Source organism: Monodelphis domestica, chromosome 8 (assembly GCF_027887165.1).
Source record: "Monodelphis domestica isolate mMonDom1 chromosome 8, mMonDom1.pri, whole genome shotgun sequence".
Classification (NCBI taxonomy): Eukaryota; Metazoa; Chordata; class Mammalia; order Didelphimorphia; family Didelphidae; genus Monodelphis; species Monodelphis domestica.
This window is the reverse complement of record NC_077234.1, coordinates 26,816,272-26,837,575: the sequence shown is the minus strand read 5'-3', so window position 1 is coordinate 26,837,575 and position 21,304 is coordinate 26,816,272. Positions and strand designations below refer to the sequence as shown.

At 36.1% G+C, this 21,304-nt stretch overlaps 1 long non-coding RNA gene across 4 annotated transcripts in view; it reads right to left on the bottom strand.

Annotated features, from left to right (window-relative positions):
- Positions 1-21,304, bottom strand: part of LOC107649907 (uncharacterized) — a 141,211-nt gene that overhangs the window by 26,309 nt on the left and 93,598 nt on the right. Inside the window, exon 3 of one of the 4 annotated variants that reach the window (XR_008913975.1) lies at positions 9,446-10,569. The exons of the other annotated variants lie outside the window; for them this stretch is intronic. This is a non-coding gene — a long non-coding RNA (uncharacterized LOC107649907). Of the gene's footprint in view, positions 1-9,445; positions 10,570-21,304 lie in introns of those variants that run through there. 4 annotated transcript variants of the gene reach the window in all.

The following is a 21,304-nucleotide window of genomic DNA, read 5'->3' as shown; positions in this document are numbered from 1 at the left end:
ATTTAATGTAGGGAATGAGCTAATAACCTGATATATGGGCAACAAAATGACAGCTTAGTAGTGTTTAAGGGAATTTTCTTCAGCAAGATCAGGTGCTCTGGGAAGGAAAATGAAGAAAGGAAATAGAAGGCAAAGGTGGTTTAATACTAGAGATCAATGGACCATATTTACTGGGAGATCAGAGAACAGGAACACATGAAATACTGGAAAGGGCAACAATGAAATAGCCCTCCATTCTTGTGCTTGAGAATGAAGGAATGCCATTTTGTGCAGCCAAGAGATGATGGTTAAAATGAAGTAGAAGACTGATGAGAGTAGAGAGAAAATGTGAGGGATGATAAGTAGAAGAGAAAGTACCTGCATAAGGGAGGGGATTCTGATCATGGAGAGGGGATTTGTGGTTGTCCTGTGATAGTGAAATGCAGGATGGAACCAGGATGGTCTGAGATGAACAAGGAATATGAATGGAAAGAAGGAGGTCAAAACTTCTCTGATGAATTTGCAAAAAGCATTATGCAAAAATAAATAAATATCATTAAAACAACATTCTGACTATATTACTCTGCAACTCAAGAAGTCTCAGGGGTTCCTGGGTTGTGAATTTTAAAACTACTCCACCCTACTTAGGTTGTACTTTAGAAAATCTAATTTAGTAACAATGGAGATACTCGGTTTAACAGAATCAAGTCTTGGGAACTATACATTTCTCCACCCTACTCAGTTTAACAAGGTCAGGATGCCTGCACCATACTCAAAGATTTAATTATCTGAGGAAATGGCCTTCAACAGACATGTGCAGTAAAAGCAGACAGACCTGTGGGCTGCCCTAAGTCAAGCTAAGCTATCATTGGTACAGATGAGATGCAGGAAAGTGATGTAAAACCGTCTATATAAGACACATCACTTACTCTCTCTCCCTCTTTCCCCAGAGAGGCAGCGTGCTAAGCATTCTGACATCTTGGCATGGTGGCAGCTATTGTCTGGGGTTGGCAGTGAGTTTGCCCTTGAGCTGATTCAGGTTCAGGCATCTTGGCTGAGTCCTTTGGAGTTCAGGCTGATTCCTTCCTCCTTACTTTTCAAAAGCCTTATCTTCCTAGATACTCTAGTCTTCCTCCTGGCACAAGCCAGGAGGGAGGAATCCTACATCTTTTTCCTTCTTCCTTCTTCTTAATTTCTTTTCACTATATTGATTAAATCATCATAAATTTCCAGCTGACTTGGTTATATTCTTTTACATATATATATAGGATATCCATGGCGAGCAAATAATTAACATAGTTTAGGTCATAATACTAAATTATCCTTTTCAGGGTCTTTCAGAAAAAAATAAAAAAACATCTATTTGGCATTTTATTTTTTTAATCTGGACCCAGTACACTTAAAAAATAAAAATATATATTGACTCTAAGGCAAAAGAGCAGGAAGGGCTAGGCTTGCCTAGAGTCACACAACTAGGAAGTATCTGAGTCACATTTGAACTCAGAACCTCTGGTTTCTGGGTCTGGTTCTCTATCCACTAAGCCACCTCACTGCCCTTCAGTGCAGTTTTCAAAGATGATTGATTATTACTGTCTGTCATGCTTTAGCTAAACTAGGAATAGCTCATCCTGGATGATCTAAAAAAGACTGATGAGAGTTTTCTGGACACATGAAGGAAAAAGTAATGATGGAATTGCAGAAACAGAATCCAAAAGTGTTATATTGATGAGAAAACCATTTTAACAATAGTGATATTTCAATAAAGTGAGCCTGATTTCATTCATCAAACCTTGCTTTAATCTCCAACATTTTTCATTCCTTCTATAAGATCTACTTCATGTTAATAGAAACAATAGCATCAGTATCTATCTCACTTTATCAAATCATTCCTAAATGTTAAGAGCCATAGAATGTCCCCAAAGTCTTCTGCCTTGTTTGGCAAGACCAAATGAGATGAGATAGGTGAAGTGCCTTGCAAATCTTACAACGTTATGTAAATTCAGGTGATGATGACAATATTGACAATGATATTGATGATGTTGATATTGACAAGGATATTGATACTGATGATGAAAATCTTTGCAATCAATTAGTATTAAGAAAAAACAGCTGACGTTTTGCCTTCATTCATCACAAATGCAGAATACAGTAATAAGAATGAGAATCACAACAAACAAGTGGAATGAAAAAGCATTTACATTGCACTTTTAGAATTGCTAAACACCTCGTGGGTATTATTTGAATTTTACTAATTCCCTGACAGATCTTTCCTCATTTTATAGAAAACGAAACTGAGGCTGAGAAACATTCACTGATTTGCCAGGATAATTCAGTTAGTAAAGGACTGGGAAAGGATTCAAGCTCATTTCTTCCTTCCAAATCCATAATGTTATCAGTTATTTCACTGAAGTATGATCCTGACAAAGGAATGTGACCAGGATGGTCTGAGTGTAACAAGGAATTTGAGGAGTAGAGGGAAAGTGGTAGTTCTTGTAACCAAAACTGAGTGCCAAGGAGGCAGCTGGGTGGCTCAGTGAATTGAGAGCCAGGCCTAGAGATGGGAGGTCCTGGGTTCAAATATGGCCTCAAACACTTCCAAGCTGTGTGACCCTGGGCAAGTCACTTGACCCCCATTGCCTAGCCCTTACTGCTCTTCTGCCTTGGAGCCAATACACAGTATTGACTCCAAGACGAAAGGTAAGGGTTTAAAAACCAAAACAAAAACTGAGTGCCAAGCCTGGTGGTCTTGTAGAAATAGTGGTAAATAGAAAACCTGAGTACCTCTTACTCACACTCCTAAAACTAAGGTGTTTGCCAAAGGGACTGCTTTTATGAATAAGATATTTTTGCTTAGCAGCAATGAACTGAAAATAAGCAATTAATGTGCTAAAATTCTTAAAATATAGTTTGTTTGCTTAAGTAAGTTAAATATGCCTCCTGAAAATGTGTTTATACTAAGTATTAATTGGCTTGCCAACCCTTTCTTCATGGATAGTGAAGAGATAAACTTCAGCCCAGCCCCAGTGGGATGATTATAATTACAAATTAATCTTGTCTAAATGAAAGGTTTGGCTGTATGTGGATCCTTTTTCAATCAATAAAGCATTGGGATTTTGCCTCCAGTCCTAAAGAACACTAGCACCATCGCCATCTACAGGTATAAGAAAGACTAAAAATGGAGAATTGTGAAAACTGCTAAGACACTATTCTGTTTAGACGTTAGAGAAAGATCCCTGTATTCCTCAGCTTCCACCGAAGGTCATGGAACAGATCCAGGCCACATCACTAAAAGGCTAATAATTCTGCTTATTAGATCCGAAGCATCCCAAAGTCACAGGCTTTCCTTATCTAAGCTTGGTACAGCACCCCCAAGCTTAGTACTGCGCTCTGGGGGTTCTGAGTGCTTTAGAAATTGGTCTTTTCTTTCTATTTCCCTGGTCCATTTTTAATATTTTAACAGAACATTTCAGCAAACCCTCATTTCACATTTTGGGGGGATTTTTTAAGTGGAAATATTGTATGGCGTCCTGGGTTTATTCTCGCATCTCCAAAAGAGCAAGGATAAGAGACAGCTTGGAAATCCCTTTTCGATCCATTTTGACAAACTTCCATCTGCACACGCTGGTCTATTAACTTTCCCATTTGACTGCCAGAGATCAGTGACATCATTGATTGGTGGATGAGGAGAAAGAAGACTTATTAATAAAGAACGTGATCCTTTTGAGTCACCACAGAAACAATGTTTGAGTCAACCTGAAGATAATCCTGTGACTATACTATTAGTCAAATTGCACCGGCAACAATGAACTTCATGCCGAATTAAGCAATATTAACAGAATATTCTTCAGGACTCGTAGACGGAGAAGCTCAGTCCATTCCATGGAGGTCTTCTACAGCCCTGGGACAAATCTGACCTGGAACTTATTTTCTACTAATAAACCTAAGAATATTTTTTTTAAATAGTCAATAAAATTATTCTCTATCTAAATTTTTTTTAAGAATTAGCTCCTGATAGTATAAAATAACACTCAGCAGACCAGATTTGTCTCTTGGGGCCATAGTTTGCCAACCCTCATCTAGACTAGTGTAATAAAGATGCAAGCTGAGAGAAACTGTCACTTCTTGAAATAGAGAAGGTAAACTGAGGGGAGCCTGTTTCTTCTTACAATGACCGCTGTTCTCTGGCTGGCTGTGACTAGAGAGGGCTGCCTATAGGAACCTGAACCTCCACTTCTGATTTGTCATGGATAGAGCAGGTCCTTTCCCAAAGAAGATGAGGAAGGACATATGAATCTTGAGGACTACAATAAATAGCCAATATTCAAGATTTTGGCTGTGACTTTAAAAATGGTACAAATCACTGTTTTTTGCATTATATGAACTCTTTTTGATTGGCATATTCAGAGGTACTTACGCTCTGATTAGCCTAAAACTTAGGCACTTTCAAGAGGATTCCTTTTCAGTTACCTACTTCGGTATAAACCCTGCAATCTTCAACATCTGCACTCAGTCTTATTCCTACATCTAGCCTATTACCTGGGTTGTGTTCAAGGTGGGTCTTCATTTACCTGCTCCAGAGGAAAATGAGGGATCTGCGATGGCAAAAAGGCAGAGTCAAAGTGGCTTGGAGTGCTCTTGCCTAACTAAGCAAGTAGACCCAGTAAAATGATCTCTTTGCTCTCCATGAATATCATAGCATAGTTACAGAAGACTTTATCTTCCATTTTGTCTCTGCACCTTAAAATTCCAAATCCAAATAATTCAATTAATTTCTAGGACAGCAGATACCTAATTATCTCTCTACAAGAAATGTGAATGATATGAGCAGAAGCCCCCGATGGAGTCTACAAAATTATTCACTTTCAAATGTTATAAAATATTGAGTTCTGGAAAGTAGAACTTGGAATCTAGCAGGAACATATGGGAGGGAACACTTTGAGCTGGAACCCACAGAGAAGTATCAGAGCTAATAATAAAAGTAACAAGAACTACAATAGTTAAGGCTAGACCTATCAGAGAACAGAATGTAGAGAGACATGTCTGGGGTCAGCCTTTTCTTTCTGACTCATGATCAGGAGCAGCAGCAGCTCTATCAGCCAGCCACATCATCATTTTACTTTAAATACCTAATACGTAACTGAAAAGGATTAACCAGGGGATGGCGTGATCTGAAATGTCTCTACAGACTTCAGAGAATGAACACCATGTCCAAGTATGCAAATGACAATATGTTAGTATGTCAAGGATCCATGATTTAGTCAGTGTCGGGACCCCCCTCCACCAACACAGATGGCAACCCCTCTATGCCTCATTAAACAGTTTTTTGTGAGCTACATTAGCCAAAAATTCCATCATCCTTTGGCCAACGTGAAGATGAGTCATTTTTTATTTAGCTAAGTTGGTCCTCGAAGAAGTCAACCATGGTTTGGAGCCTTGCCATATTGGAAAGAGTTGCGATGAGCCCTGCCTGGCCTTTGACAACCCAGGATTGCCTCCTTTTTCGTGAAGGAGCCTAAGAGAAATTCTTTCAGATTGACTGATTGATGTGTTAGGAATTCGCCCTTCAGTCAAATACAACTTTTAAACAAATATTCATTTAATGAAAGTCACTGTCATTAGAAATATAACTTGGTTTTAAACTCATTCAATATAGAAAAATCAACTTCATAATTATATGGCATACATTTGTGAGTGTATAGATGTGCATTTATTAGGGAGCAGAAGAGGGGGTGTATTTACATGTGATTTCATCAATATGGTAAATTCCAAGGTGAAATTCCCTCTACCAATGCAGGTCAAAATCTACCCTCTGAATAACTGTCAGAGGAGATCCTCAGAGCACTAAGAGGTCATAGCTTGTATCCTACTTCAGTGTTTTCCATGTTTATACATGTTAATAGACCTTAAGTAAATTCCTAACACAAGACCAAATCATTTTACTATTTAAATAGAAGAAGTCCAATCACTTTTCAGCAGAGAATCCTAGATGGAGTGTTCTACCTTCAGTTATTCATTTAAATATTTATTTTATTATTATTAATTATTTATTATTATTATATATCTATGTTATCGAAGACACTAGTTTTATGAGGATGGACAGGGTATAGTTGGAAATTCTTGAACCCCTAAAAACTACATTACCAAAAATTCCTTTCCTTATTAGCTAGAATCCTTTTCCCTTTTCCTGCATCCTCACATTTAAGTGATTGTATTTAAATTTGCTGTGACTCCTCCCACTCTCTCTTCTTCCTTGAAGTCAAGTTAGGCAGGTTTTACTCTATTTTTTATTTTAATAAATCCTATAAATATAATACTTAAGTTATTGTATATTAACTTAAAAACCCACAACAGTTCATTTAACATATTTTTGCTCTAATTGTCAATAAAGTGGGGGAAAGATTCTTAGAGTACCTGCCTCACAGCATTGTTATAAGACTCAAAAGACAAAAAAAAAAGGTGTCTCAGTGGATAGACAGCCAGGTCTGGAGATGGGAAGTCCTGGGTTCAAATCTGTCCTCATATATTTCTCAGTTCCGTGATCCTGGGCAAGTTATTTCTCCCCAGTTGTTTAGACTTTGCTACTCTTCTGCCTTAGAATCAATGCTTAGTATCAATTCTGAGATAGAAAGTAAAGTTGTTTTTTTTAAAGGCAAATAATAGAGACATTGAGAAGCAAACTTAAAAGCAATGTACAGATGCCAGCAATTATTATTATTGTTTGGATTATAGTCATTATCTGACTTCATGATATTTTTTCATCGAATAGCATACACTGATGTTTTTATGAAAAGATGATATATTCTAAATTTGAAATCCTGTCAGATTAGAGTACTTAGAGTGCATCTATTAGGTACCTGAATCACACAGAAAATTACCCCAAATTTGGGAAGATACAAATAGATAATAGTATCTTCTTTAAGAAGATTTCCATAGGAATATCGAGACCTCTAGGGTTCTTTCATTTCTAAGGTACAGTTGCACATTTACGCAGGAAGCATTCAGTTATACACATACACACGTTTGCACTTATTCAAATGTCTGCATAAATATGTATGTGTATGCATATGTGTGTCTATATGTCAATATCATAGGAATGTATTTAGGATAAAGTTAAATTTCAATTTTATCATATGTCACTTCATTCCTCTTCCAATTTCATTTGTCACTCATTCTTGATTTTCCATGATCTAGTTCAAATCACAGAGCTCCCTGTTGGCAGAACGAAACAAACTGATAGATAAAAGGAGAGGGAGAGAGAAAGAGCAAACTAGAAAGTAATACAAGGATGAAGACAGAGAGACAGAGAGAAGGGAGAGGAAGGAGTGGGAATAAAGGCGAGGGAAAGAAAAAGCATCATAGTATAGATGGTAAATAAAAAATTAATTAAGAAGTAAAGCTTCTGGGTTTAAATTCAAGTACTACCACTTGTAGGTGTGTGATCTTGGGTAAGTCATTTAACCATATTGGACCTCAGTTTCCTCAATAGTAAAATAAGGGTTTTGAAACTCAGATCCTCTTGGGTACCTTCTAGTTTTAAATTTATGATTTAGGAAGTTAAAAAATATACCATTTGCACTATTTCTCTTGCAAGCTCAATATTCAGGAGCTGATGAAATAAAAGATGAGTTCATCTCTTAGATACATATTGCCAAGAAATTAAATATATTTTTATGAAAATGTAGTTCTGATGCAAGGAATATAGTCTCTCATTTGTCCTACATCATATTGATCAGGCAGGATGTAAAAGAAGCTGAAAGTCAAGAGTCTGGGAAGAAACTCCAGATATTTTAGACAGTCTGCATCCAGGTATATAAAAGTCAAGTGACCAAACTCAGAAAGGCCAAGGTGAGACATAATTGTGTGTGTGTGTGTTTGTTTGTGTGTACGTTTGTGGCCAAATAAAGGTTGAAGGAAACTGCCTTTGGTTAGCCTTGATGCTGTGGTTTTGATGTATGGTTGCATAAGTAAGTGTTATGCACAAAAACACTTTTAAATAATAGATTCAAAGTGGTTAGCCCAAAATGTTAAGTCACTCTGTCCATGGGAGTAAACAAACAAATAAAAATGAGGAAAAAGAAGTCCTTTAAATATTAGTCTGTGAATTTCCCTTTTTGAATATCATTTAGTCACATAACCCTTTTTGAGCATCTACTGGAGACTACACACTGTACCAAGCACTGGGGGGGTACAAAGAAAAAAAAAGGGGGCTATTCCCAATTTTAGGAGCTCATGGTCTAATGGGAAAGACAACCTGCAAGCAGCATTGTAGAGAAAAATGATGTAGAGAATAAATTGGAGATAGTCTCAGAGGGAAGAAATTAGCGAGAAGGGGGACTGTTCAAAGTTTCTTGCTGGGGCTAGAATTTTTAGCTGCGATGTGAAAGAAGTCAGGAAACTAAGAGATAGGAAGTAAAAGGGAGAGTATTGCAGGTACTGAGGACAACAAGGAAAAATATCTGGAGGGGGGAACTAGACTGGCTTATATGTAAAACTGTAAGAAAACACGTCTCATTGGATTGCAGAATTTTCCAGTTAATTTCTTTTTCCATCAGCTCTTCTTGGTCAATAACCTGTATGCCCTCTTCTGGGTACTCTCTATCAGTGCCCTCCAGCCCTCTACACTGCTGTAGAGTTTTCTTTGTATCTTGTCTTCCATCTGTAGTTTATAAGCTCCTTGTGAGCAAAGACTCTTGTGTGTGTGTGTGTGTGTGTGTGTGTGTGTGTGTGTTTGTGTGTGTTTCTCCAGGACTTAGCACAGTGCCTGGCAAATAGTTGGTGCTAAACAAGTGTTTACTGATTATTATATGGCAGCTAGCTGGTACAGCACAGAAAACACCAGGTCTGGAGTCAGGAAGATCTGAGTTCAAATTCAATCTCAGACATTTACTAGCTTGTGTGACTTTGGGTAAATCACTTGGGCTCTTTAACCTGGTTCCCTCATCTATAAAATGGGAATTTTAATTACTTCCAGGGCTTTACTCTTCCTGGAAAATTCTTTCAAATATTTTTCAAAGATATAACAATATAAAATCACATGTATTATAAAATACTTAATTTCCCCCCTTTTAAGTATAGATGCCATTGCAGAAAACAAACATAATCTTGAAATACTCATTATTAGAGGAGAATTTATAATAATAACTAGCAATTTATGGTGCCTTATGTTTTATGGTGTTCTCTACAAATATCTCATTTATCATTATTCACATCAATTTCTCAGTTTGGAAAATAGGTAGAAATTATTATTCACCATTTAAAGAGAAAGAAAACAGAAGACAGTTAAGTAATTTATTCAGTCATAAAACTAGTAAGAATCTAGAGATCGGAATTGAACTCAGATCTTCCCAATTCTAATTCCAGTACTCAACCACCATGTAATTCTTAGCTGCCTACAAAGAGTTCCATATGATACTATATTTAGAGCAGCACAGTGTAGTGGTGAGAACTGAAGTCAAGAGGGATTTAGGTTCAAATCCTGCCTGAGACACGAATAGTCATAAGCAAGAAACTTTATCTTGTCTTTAAATTAAAAAAAAAAATAATGAGAAGAAGAGCGAGGTGGTGTGCTGGACCTGAAGTGGAAAAGACTTGAATTCAAAGCTAGCCATAGGTCTTTGCTAGCTGTGAATCCCTGGGCAAGTCACTTAGCCCTGTTTGTCTCAGTTTCCTCATCTGTAAAATGAGCTGAAGAAGGAAATGACAAACAATCTCACTATCTTTGCCCAGAATATCCCAAAAGGGGAAATTACACATGACTGAAAAAAAGTGAACAACAAAAAAATCATTAAGGTAGAAAGCTTTAATATTGGTGTGCTTCTATAATCAATGACAAAGAGCAAGTTTTGAAGTTAAAAGACCTGGGTTCAAATCCTAGTTCTGCTTTATATGACCTTCGGTAAGTCATTTCATTCTCTAAACTCAGTTTCCTCTTTAAAATGAGAAGTCTAAACTTCATGACCTTGAAGGTGCCTTTCCATTCTAACCCCAGGAACTAAATAAAACTAAGAAATCTTAACAGATGATATTCCAAACATTTTCTTTAATCAATGGATCTTTGGATTTTCCATCCAAATTTATGAGCTCTGCTGGTTGCAACAATGTTGACAGCTACTTATTAAAGCATCGAGAATGGCCTAATTTCAAAAGGAATAAATTGATTTCTAATGGAGACCAAAGAAATGGCCATGTGATTCAAAATTATCCTTGTGCCCTCCAAATTTAGACTCTTTATAAGAAGTACCAACATCCAAAAATGATTTCCTTCAAAGAGATTCTCTTCTTCTTTGCTGTCATTCATGGAAGTTTGGGAAACCTGATTTGGAAAAGCTGAACGAAATACTTCCTGATACAGTGCTATAGAGTGATGACTTTTGTGAACAGGGCAGGCATTTGTATCAAAGTGTCCCAACTAAATGGAACCGTGAAATTTATACCAACAGAGAATATAATTGAATACCTTTAAATGTTCTTGGTAAAATGCTAGCAAGGCAGTTAAGTGGCACAGTGGATAGAGTGCCAGAACTGGAATCAGAGACTCATCTTTGTGAGTTCAAAATTGGTCCTCAGATTCTTGCTGGCTTTTCATCTGGACTGTTGAAAATGAAAAGAAAATAGTTTCAAAACTCTCTTAGCCTTATTTGCTACTTTTCATAGCATTGACACTTGGTGGAGTATTTTATTTTTTACAAAGTCAATTTATATTGTGGTAATATATCAATTTGAAGGTTTCTATCCATTTTATCCTTGAAGTTTTTCATTCTACACTTAGTTCATGGTTCTAACCCTTTGGATTCCTTGCAGGTTGCAGATTAGAACCAGGAGACATGGCTCTTTGCCCTTTCCTAAAGCAAGCTTCCATTGACGATCTCTTTTGCGATCACCACTAGCACTCTCAGCTTCCTAATGGATCTTGTCCCTTGATTCATTTAATATGATATTATCACTGAGATTATCAATGAGATTATTGTTGATACTTCTAATTATCTATGAGATTGTGAATTTTCCTTCATTTATTAAAATAAACAGTGCCCCTTTTTTCTTCATTTCAAAGGACCACTCCTCTCTGAGATATTTTACTTGCTCTCTCATGCTCTTCCTATTCCATCTCATCTATCCCTAGTCTTCTCTGTTTTTCTTACTCTTTTCACACATATTTACTATTTATTTTCCTTCAGTCTTCCTTCAGAAATTTTTCTTCACTGCTCTAGCATAAAAAAGGCCCTTGCCTGGGCTTAAAAGTCTCTCACAATTTGACCCTTATATATTTCATCTTTTAAGTATTTTTATTAGCTAATCTATATTCATAGATCCTCTTTGGAGAATAAATTCTTTTGAGAACAGCAACATTTCAACTTTGTCTTTGTAACCACAGAAACCAACACATTCAGGTTAGGGATGGGGATTCTCTGATTTCATTAATATTGGAAAAACACAGATGAAGAAACTACCTCAACTGATATATGTCAGCACATAGTAGGGGAAGAACATCTCTTTGTTGAATTCCAATTTTAAAAAATAAGATGGAAAAAATTGAATTTTCCAAAATATTTTTATTGCTCTCTGAACAATTAATTCCTTTTTTCTAACTTCACAGAAAACTCAGCTCTTCTGAAAAGCTTCTGCAAACTATTTGAAAGCAGTGGTCAGGTGACAAGATTGACAGAGATAATGAGCCTACTTATCACTTTATTGCAAAATAAAACCTTGAAATACAGTTTTAAATAGACTGTATTTGTCGATCTTATTGCCATTTACGAGTCACTAGCTTTCTCGTCTGGAGGCTAATAATTATCGTGGATCTTTTGTAACAGTTGCTTTGCATTTATCCTAAACCTGAAAGCAGGGAAGAATTCTTTATTGCATGCCTTACAAACCTGTGAAAAATCTGGCTACTTCGGTGTATATAACCCTGGCCATGCCTACGCAGAAGTACACAAAGCTCTATAGAATGGGTATTCTGTTTTGTTCCTCCCTCTCTGCCTCCCCACCATGTAGAAACACATCTGTAGATACTATTCTGAATTTTTTTTTTGCTTTGTTTTGTTTACTGAAAGTCACAGCCTAACTCCAAAAAAAATCATAAGATTCTTCTAAAAGTATTTGTGGGCCCATTCCAAAGAACCCCAAAGGCAAAGCAAAAATGATACGCTGGGTTATGTTGTTAAGAGTTCAAAATGGAAGGTTGCATGAAAGGATTTAGGAAAACTTGGCTCTGGAAGAGGCTAGAAACCAGGAATTAATTAGGAGAAGAAAGACTCATGCTGATGACTTCTCTAGGCTTCCTCTCCTTGATGGTTTAAGTTGGCCACTGAAAGAATGAAAATTTAGAAATATAATTGGCTTTAACAGCAACCACCAAACTCTTATTGTTCAGATTGAAACATTTAAAGTCTTGGGAGGGAAAATGACTTAGCTGAGGTCTGATGGCATTTTAGTGACAGAAACAGGACCCTTCATTCATTCTTGCCTTCTTTTGTAGCTCATATGATTGGGAGACTCTTATCCCAACTCTTATCCCCACTAAAGAGTCAGCTCTGCAGAGTTTTGCTAAGACCTAGAGGTACTAGTTTTCTTTAATGAGATTGGCTTACAAAGTGACAGGTGTCTTCTCCCATAAGTAAGTGAACAAATGATTTAAAAATTCTAAAAAAGAGTAATTTCCAACTATCCTTAACAATATGAAAGCTGGCTCTGAATCACTAAGAAGATGAAGGAAATTAAAATAATAGGTTGCAAAGACCCCCAGCAAATTCCCAATAATGACAAAAGATTGAAATATTAATGGTGGAGGACTACAAAGACTGACACACATTCCTGCATCGTTGGTGGGTCAGCAAATTAGACAAACAATTCTAAAAAATAATTTGGCAATATGTGAGAAATATGTCTTATCCAATGATCTCCTTTGATGCAGGGATCCCACTCCTGCCCATATTCTGTAAGAATGCAGAATTCACAAAGAATTTAAAAAGAAAGATCATACGTGTGTGTATATATATATATATGTTGATACAAAATAATCATACATGATAAAATAACCATGTTAACCCTTTTTTGTAATGAGAAACAAAGTAACTGAAAATAATCGAGGTGCTCTGCAATGGGGAAAAAGCTCAGAAAAATTTAGTATATGTTGCAATGAAATATCATTAGATTATTTTCTCTATCATATTTTCCAGTGGCTAGCTATTCCAAACTTGCTGTTCTCTCTTCAAGTCACTGACACCATTATCTCCTTTTTTCTCCTCAATAGAGGGATTCACTATATACATAACTGAAAAAAAAAGAGGCCACATCTTGTAGGGTACCTTTCTTTCAAGATTCCATACTATGATTTACATGAGAACCACAGATGATCTTCCTTTCTTACAGTTTCCAGGAAGATAGTGACCCTTCTCCTTGCCAAAACCAGTCCCTTTGTGGCCCATGATGCCCATATCCTCTGGCATCTTACATCTTTAATCAAATCCTTATCCTCCTTAATTTGCAATCTCTCCTTATTAGTTGTCCCCCTGTCTGCTATCTCTAAATAAGCCCAGATCTCTCCCATCCTTGGAACAAAACAAAACAAAAACTCCTTCCTTTGACCTTACCATCCCCTCAATGTATCATCATTTATTTCTTCTTCTTTTCACAGCCAAAGCCCTCGAAAAATCCACCTACACTCATTGCCTTGTTCTCTCACCTCCCACTTATTTCTCAACCTCTTGCAATCTGGCTCCTTTCCATACTCAATTACAACTTCTCCTTCTCTCTCTAGAGTCATCAGGCAACATTGTTTTATTAAATCCAATGACTTCATCCTGTTTGAAGTCTCTGGGGAGTTTGACATTATAGCCTTCATACTCCTCCTGAAAACCCTTTCCTTGGGTTTTTGTAACAATGTTTGATTTCTTTTCCACTTACCATCTTGAATTAAATTTAAGATGGAGTGAATATTTCTTTAAATAATAATTATTAACATGCCTACCAGTTCTTCCATAGGTATGCCGCATTTTAAATGCTAAAATATTAAATTTCACCTCTATGTAAATAAGATAAACTTTCTAACTATAATCAGAAATTGGCTGATTGTAGTTTTTCTACATCTTGACATTCATTTATTTACTTTTTGCAAAACTGTGACTTCTTAATATTGCGTTAAATTTAACTTTTTTCATTAAATAGCTTATGAAATTGGATTCTGGTCAAATGTTCACATCATATTAAAACATGCTATTGTATATCTTGTTACAAAGGAGAAGTGCCAACGGAAGATAATTTAGACATCCTTTAAAAACATCTTGGCATTTAGGCATTTTGCTCCAGAAGAATACAATAGTAGATAATTATGAAAAGTCCAAAATGAATGTCATGAAAATTTTCCTCAACCTTCCTTGATTCTGGGAAAATTTAATTGACAAGATAAAACTACATTCAAAGAGGAAGTCAGAATCCTGCAATTAACTAAATGTATTATTTAATTAATAATATATAATAACTTATTATATATTAATTTCTTTACCTAATTAAAATGTTGGGAAACTATAGTTATCCAATAGTTTTGTGTAATAATGTAACTAAAAAGGCTTTATAAAATCCCAGTGTCTTCTGAGGTATATTGGAGCTATTCCATTCAAATACACTTGAATTTCTCTCTTTTTCTAGGATCATAGGAAAGGGAGAACATGAAGACTCTCTGAGGTAGGGGACAAGTATATACTAGGCAGGTAGAGCTCAAGACTCAATCAATAGTAATTGATTGTTTGGTAGAAAAGTGTTTGGTAGAAGTTTAAAAACATATCAATGAGATCAGAGAAGTAGTTCCATATCCAAAGGGACCGAATGGGAATCCTGTAAAGTAGCCATCATTCCTTAGGTTTGGGAATGGAGGAGGATTGCTTAAAAAAGCCAAAGACTTTGCTGAGGGACAGTCCAAATTCATATTTACCTTAGAAGGCATATTTAACTATCACTGCAGATTAATAACTTTGTCTGCACTGATCATTACCTTTGAACATATCTATGACTGCCCATGTTTTCCCATGTTAAGAACTTTTTCTTTGTCTTTGTTTAAACTATAAGAAAATCACAGAAACAGGGCATAAATAATGGCAAAAATAACAGGACAAATAATTGAAATAGTGTAAACCAAAATTGGTAAAGGTAGCAATCAATAAAGTATATGTTCCCTTATAGAAGCAGGCTTAAGGAATGTACTTTTCTAAGCTGTAACAACAGATGGTCAGGGGAAATAGGGGATGCCCCCTCAAGGATGGGATAAACCAGGTACAGGATAAGATATACAAAAGAAGGTCCATCCTCCCAGTCTATGGTACATCTGGCCTGTGTCCAATAAGACCTGATTGCCCCAGTCCATCTGCCCCAGGCCACATTTCACTTATTTTAAACTTAAAGCCAAATATCCTTCATTAGCTTTGTTTGAGCTCATTTTACCTTTTTATCTCTCTCACGTATGTAGACCTATAAAAACTGTCTGTAACTTTGCCTTGGCGCGGCTTTCCCTAGGAAGGCTGCCCTGGCCAGTTAGGTATGTATTATTAATCAAGAGATTAATAAACTAATATTGGTTCCATTAATTGGGCTTCTGGGTGTCCGAACTCGCTTTCTGAAGTGCACAACTTCATAATTTAGGAAAGTTATTACATTGTTTAATTATGTAGACATGGCTAAGTATATAATATAAAATACTACAACACCTCGCTGCCCAATACAGTTCCTAAGCTTACCCTGGCCTTCTATTAGTCACACTCCAAAATATTCATCTTTTTTGTGTACCACTAGAATATGGCAAATAAAACAATGTAAAGATCACCCGGGACGGGTATCCTCAAACTCACTTCAGGAATGCTTGACTAGGAAGAAAGCGTCTATCTATCTTAAGCTTGGCTTTATCTGATACAAAATGATATTTATTTTCCTTTGGTTATCCAAAGCAAGAGAAAAAATTAGACCTCTGGAATGGTTCTGAAGAGTAAGCCTTGTTGCCTTAAATTCAGAAACAAGGTCATTCATTTGTTGCTCACTGTGAAAATGTCCATCCTTTTTTACATATTAAGCAGCTTGAAATTGGAGCAAATTGTTACTTCCATGGAAACAGGGTCAATGTAGAAAGGGAGAAATGTGTTATCATTACAGATTGGGTCTCATCCAGTTTTTCCATCTAGGCACAGAGAAAGAATGCTACCGTTCCCAATTAATGGGATGTCATTTGCAGATGTCATTTGTACATCTTTCTAATGCTCTAAATGTACTTAGTGTGCATGTCATTTCTGAATATGATGTAAGATCCTTTAAGCTTGGGATGGTTTCACTTTTATTTCTGTGTCTTGTGACAAGTTTATAGACTTATACAAAATATTTAACAAAAGCTTTATGAATTTAATAGAATTTAGTAAAATATAGACAAGCTGTGACATCTGCTTTGAAGGAAAGAAGGCTCCTTCACACATTGATGAATTTCCTATTCAAAGTAAATTAAAATTAATATTTTGTTAATTTCCCATCGTGCCATGTGCTCACATAAATGCTATTTATTTGTTGGAAATAAAATGTGATATATACCATTAGTAATATTTGGTTTGTATTATTTAATTTAGAAGATAATAAAGTAGGAAAATCATTTTCAAGTGTTTATGATACATCATGCAGAAGGATTGGAATTGCCCAGTGGGACAAAACAATGAGCAATGGGGCAGAAATTTCAAAAAGACCCCTTTGGGGCTTTATGAAGAAATTCAAAAAAATTATAATTGATTAATTTAAAGCATTTTTCCAGGATTACAAAAATCATGTCCTTTCCCTCTTCTCCCCCCCAACCCCCTCCCATATCTGATGCACAATTCCACTGGGTTTTACATGTGTCATTGGTCAAGACCTATATCTGTATTATTGATATTTGCACTAGGGTGATCATACTTGGGGTTTATAACCCCAAGTAAACTTGTCTTATTATGATAGAGGTTGCCGCAGAGGGTAACAAGTTCTTCTTCACTGGAGATCTTTGGTCTTAGATTACATGGTCTTTTGTTGGAGATGTTCTAGAAAGGATTCTTGTTCAGGCACAAATTGGAGTAATTGACCTCTGAAGTCACATCTAACTATAGATTCAAATCTCACTTTGTTACCAATTTTAATATGAAGATAGAAGTGAATTTCAATATGTAAATATTATTTTATAAAATTTAAGGCAGATAAAATTCAGGATTTTCTACATTCTTACAAAAACAGAAAATTACCTTGTTTTGTCTATGCCCTTCTACGACACTCTAAATAGAAAAATAATATGAATTATTTTTTATTTTATATCTTGCTTTGCCTCTGGCTGTGTCTGATTTCAAGACTTTTAATGCTATTGAAATACACAGAGGTGAAACTCTGGGAAGATCCATGAATTTCTCATCTAGAGTTAGTGGCAATTATAGATTTGAGACAAGAAACTTCAATAGGATTGCTGTTGTTCTTTTCATTCTCACAGCATCATTTTGTGCAGATGATGGTTCATCTTTATCATATTCTACTTCTATTCAGAGATTTTCCTACCATCTTCTTCTCTTCCACCATTAATAAGCAAAATCCACAGGAATATAAAGGCAATCAAGAAGTTAGTGCCTTTATTAGCTACCTGTAAAGAGTTGCTATAAACCCTCTTGTGATCCAAAAGGAAAAACCTAAAAAAGAAGAAAGTAGAGGACATCTCTAAAGTAGCAGCCCAAAACACACCACTTTGTGTAAGTAGTGGAAGGAGATGAGAGGAATCTGCAACTTTGATTTAATTAGTGTTTGGAATCTTCCTTATGTCCCTAGAACAGGGCTCAGAACATATTAGGCATTTAAGAAGATGCTGCTGAATTGCATTGAATACATGTGGAATTGCCTGTCAGATAGTTTTTTTGTTGGTTCTCTGGGTTTTCACCTTTCACCTGTGATATAATTAATATTGGCATCTCCAGGTGAATAAATTCCCTTTACCAAAGGAGAGCTATAATTATTCTGCAACTTGGAGTCCTAGACAATTGCCTAGAGGCACTTAGAGGTTCAGCAACTTGCTGAGGGTCACACAGTGGTATGTGTCGGAGGCCAAACTCACACCAAGGTCTCCCTAACTATGACTTTGGTTCTCTAGCCACAGCACCTTGCCATTTCTCATTAGGTAGTTTATGCACTGAAAATGTAACTGGAAAAAATTGGTAAGGGAAACAGTGGAGGGAGAATAATGAAGGAAAAAAAGCAGCAAAGCCTAGAAAACACACATTAGTTTAAAAAATGGACCCATTGTGCTTATGTGTAATGGACTGATGATTTCAAACTCATAATTTTGGTCTTAACCAATAAAAAAGTAGCAGTCTAAACTGTTATAAAATTTACTCAACTTCACAGCAAACTTCAGGAGATTATGTCTCTCATCTCTCAGATAATAAGTCTAAGCAACTGCCTACAGGAACAGAAGCAGGCCTACATCAATAGAAAGTTTGAATAAGAGCAAGTGCTGATAAAATATATAAGAATATTTGTGCACATATATATGTGTATGTGTATAATGTTGTTCCCTCAATTGAATCACGTCCAACTCTTCACAAATCCATTTGGGTTTTTCATGGCAAAAATACTGGAGTGATTTGCCATTTCCTTCTTTAGCTCATTTTTGAGATGAGGAAACTGAGGCCAGAAGGATTAGTGATTACCCAATTAGTAAATGTCTGATGCCAGATTTGAACTCATGAAGATGAATCTCCCAGACTCTAGACCTGGCATTCTATGCAAGAAGAGTTCGATGATGGGAAGACTCTTAAGTGACTCCTGCCGAATGACTTCAATGGCAACCTGAGGAGATTCTTGAAGTCTGAGCCTCTCCCAGAGAATAATGATAGACCTTTGAAAATAGTGGTAGCTGAGAACTTAGATGACATGATGAATACAGATGAAGATGTTCTGATTGAATTTTATGGCTCTGGTGTGGTTACTACAAAAACCAAGAAACAAAGCATGAAGAGTTGGGAGGAAAGTTCAGCAAAGACCTCAATATCTTCATAGCAAAGATGAGTGCTATAGCCAGTGATGTGTATTCTCTGTATGAAGTCAGAGACTTTCCTACCATCTTCTTCTCTTCAGTCATTAATAAGCAAAATGAACAGACATATAAAGGAAGTCAAGAAGTTAGTGCCTTTATTAGCTACCTGCAAAAAGTTGCTATAAACCCTCTTGTGATCCAAAAGGAAAAACCTAAAAAAGAAGAAATTAGAGGACATCTCTAAAGTAGCAGCCCAAAACGCACCACTTTGTGTAATGATGCTTTTACCGGTAATAAGGCTGCCAGGCCTCAAGGATGAGTGGGAAGTGTGGATGCCACTTGAATTCTGTTTTATTTTCTCTAAGCTATTTCTTTATGTACACTGTTAATAGAAACTTCAAGAATAGTTAATATTTGTTTGTGATTTGGTAAGTCTAGGAGGGGTGTGGAGGGGTGACTATTGCTATTGATGGAATATGATGATCATAGTAGGAAAGTTAAGCGGGGAGTATTTTCCATTTTTGTACACCTAGGAAAATGGCAATGAGTGAACCCTCTTCTAAGAAAAATGAGTTTTCTTTATCCCAAGCCAAGTTCTCTATCTCCCCCACCAACAAATTGTCCTTGTATATATGTATATGTGTGTGTTCTCACCTCTTTGCTAGAAAAAAGGGTATTTAGGAGTAGGGTAGAGCCAAGATGGTGGAGTAAGTACACAGACCCACCTAATACCTACTAAATTACCCTCCAAAAACTATTTCATAATGCCTCAAAAAAAGAATTCTGGAGCAGAATAACCCACAGAAAGATGAATTGAAATGAATTTTTGGTACAAAATAACTTAGAAGTCTGGCATCAAAAATAAAAGGCATGAAAGGTCTAATGTACCAGAAAAGAAGTAGAGCCCAAAGAAGCACACTAAGGTACTTGGCAATAGGTCAAGGGGACAGTTGAATCAGCACCAAAGGTTTTTGGAACTCTCAGTCATAGATGGTAAAGTGGGGTAGAGGGAGAGACAATTACTCAGAAGGAAATTACAAATGTCTCTTTGTTGGCTCAAGAGGCATGTTCTCGGGGTGAGGAGGAGTACTATTAAACACCAGCATTTGTGGCCACAAGGTAGTGGAGGTGCCTGGTCACAATTCCAAAGAAGAAAAGAGTGTTTATGGTTGCTCACAGACCAGAGCACAGACTGGGAGAGAATTAACACATTTCTCTTTACATCATACATACCATGTTGGAAGAACTAAAAATTTATAGATACCCAAAACTCACTCTGAAATTAGTTGCACAAATAATCTGAAGCTTGGAATAGCACTCCTTTTACCACAGCTACAGAACACAACATAGAAAGGATTGTTTTTAATTAAAAAGAGAAAAAGAAAAGAAACAGATTGGAAAATGAGCAAAGAAGGAAACAACATAGAAAGTTGTTTTGGTGACAGAGAAGACCAATCACAAACTCAGAAGATAAGAAACATCATACTGCTGTATCCAAAGCCACCAAGAAAAGAAAATATAACTAAGACTTAAGCCCAAAAGAATTAATGGAGGAAGTCAAAAGGACTTTAAAACACAAATAAGAGAAGTAGAAGAAAATTTGGGAAAAGAAATGAGAATACTAAACAATGAAAAGCTATGACTGACTTAGCTGTTTTCAGCAACACAGTGATCCAAAACAATCCCAAGGGATTCATGATAAAACAAAACTGCCATCAGTTTCCAGAGAAGGAACTGATGGAGTCTAAATCTAGACCAAAGCAAACATTTTTTTCATTTTCTTTCTTAATGTTTTGCTTGAATTGCCTTTAACAAAAGATGAATATGGGAAAAAATGTTTAACATGACTGCACATGTAAAATCTACATGACACTGTGTACCATCTTAGGAGCTGGGGGCAGGGAGGAAGAGAATTTAAGATTAAAAATTCTTTTTTTTAAATGCTGAAATTTGTACATGTAATTGGAGAAAATATAATTAAATTTAAAATAAGAAATATAACATTTGTACAATATTCTACAATAAAAAATATATATTAAAATACAAGGCTAAATAGTAAAAGGTGTTGTTAGAGATTACATAGAGAGTTTTAATGATTTCTCTGAAATCAAAAAATGGCAAACAACAGGGTCAGGAACTGAATCCACTCCCACTGACTCCAAATTCAGGCCTTTCTCCAAACTGGTTCCAACATTATTTTCATGATTATTAAAATTATTTGTCAGCTTTATATAGACTATAAAAAACTTGACACTTCTGTGAGTAAGTTGATGATTTCTGAAGCTTTCAGAGAGGACAAAGCTACAGAACATGAAA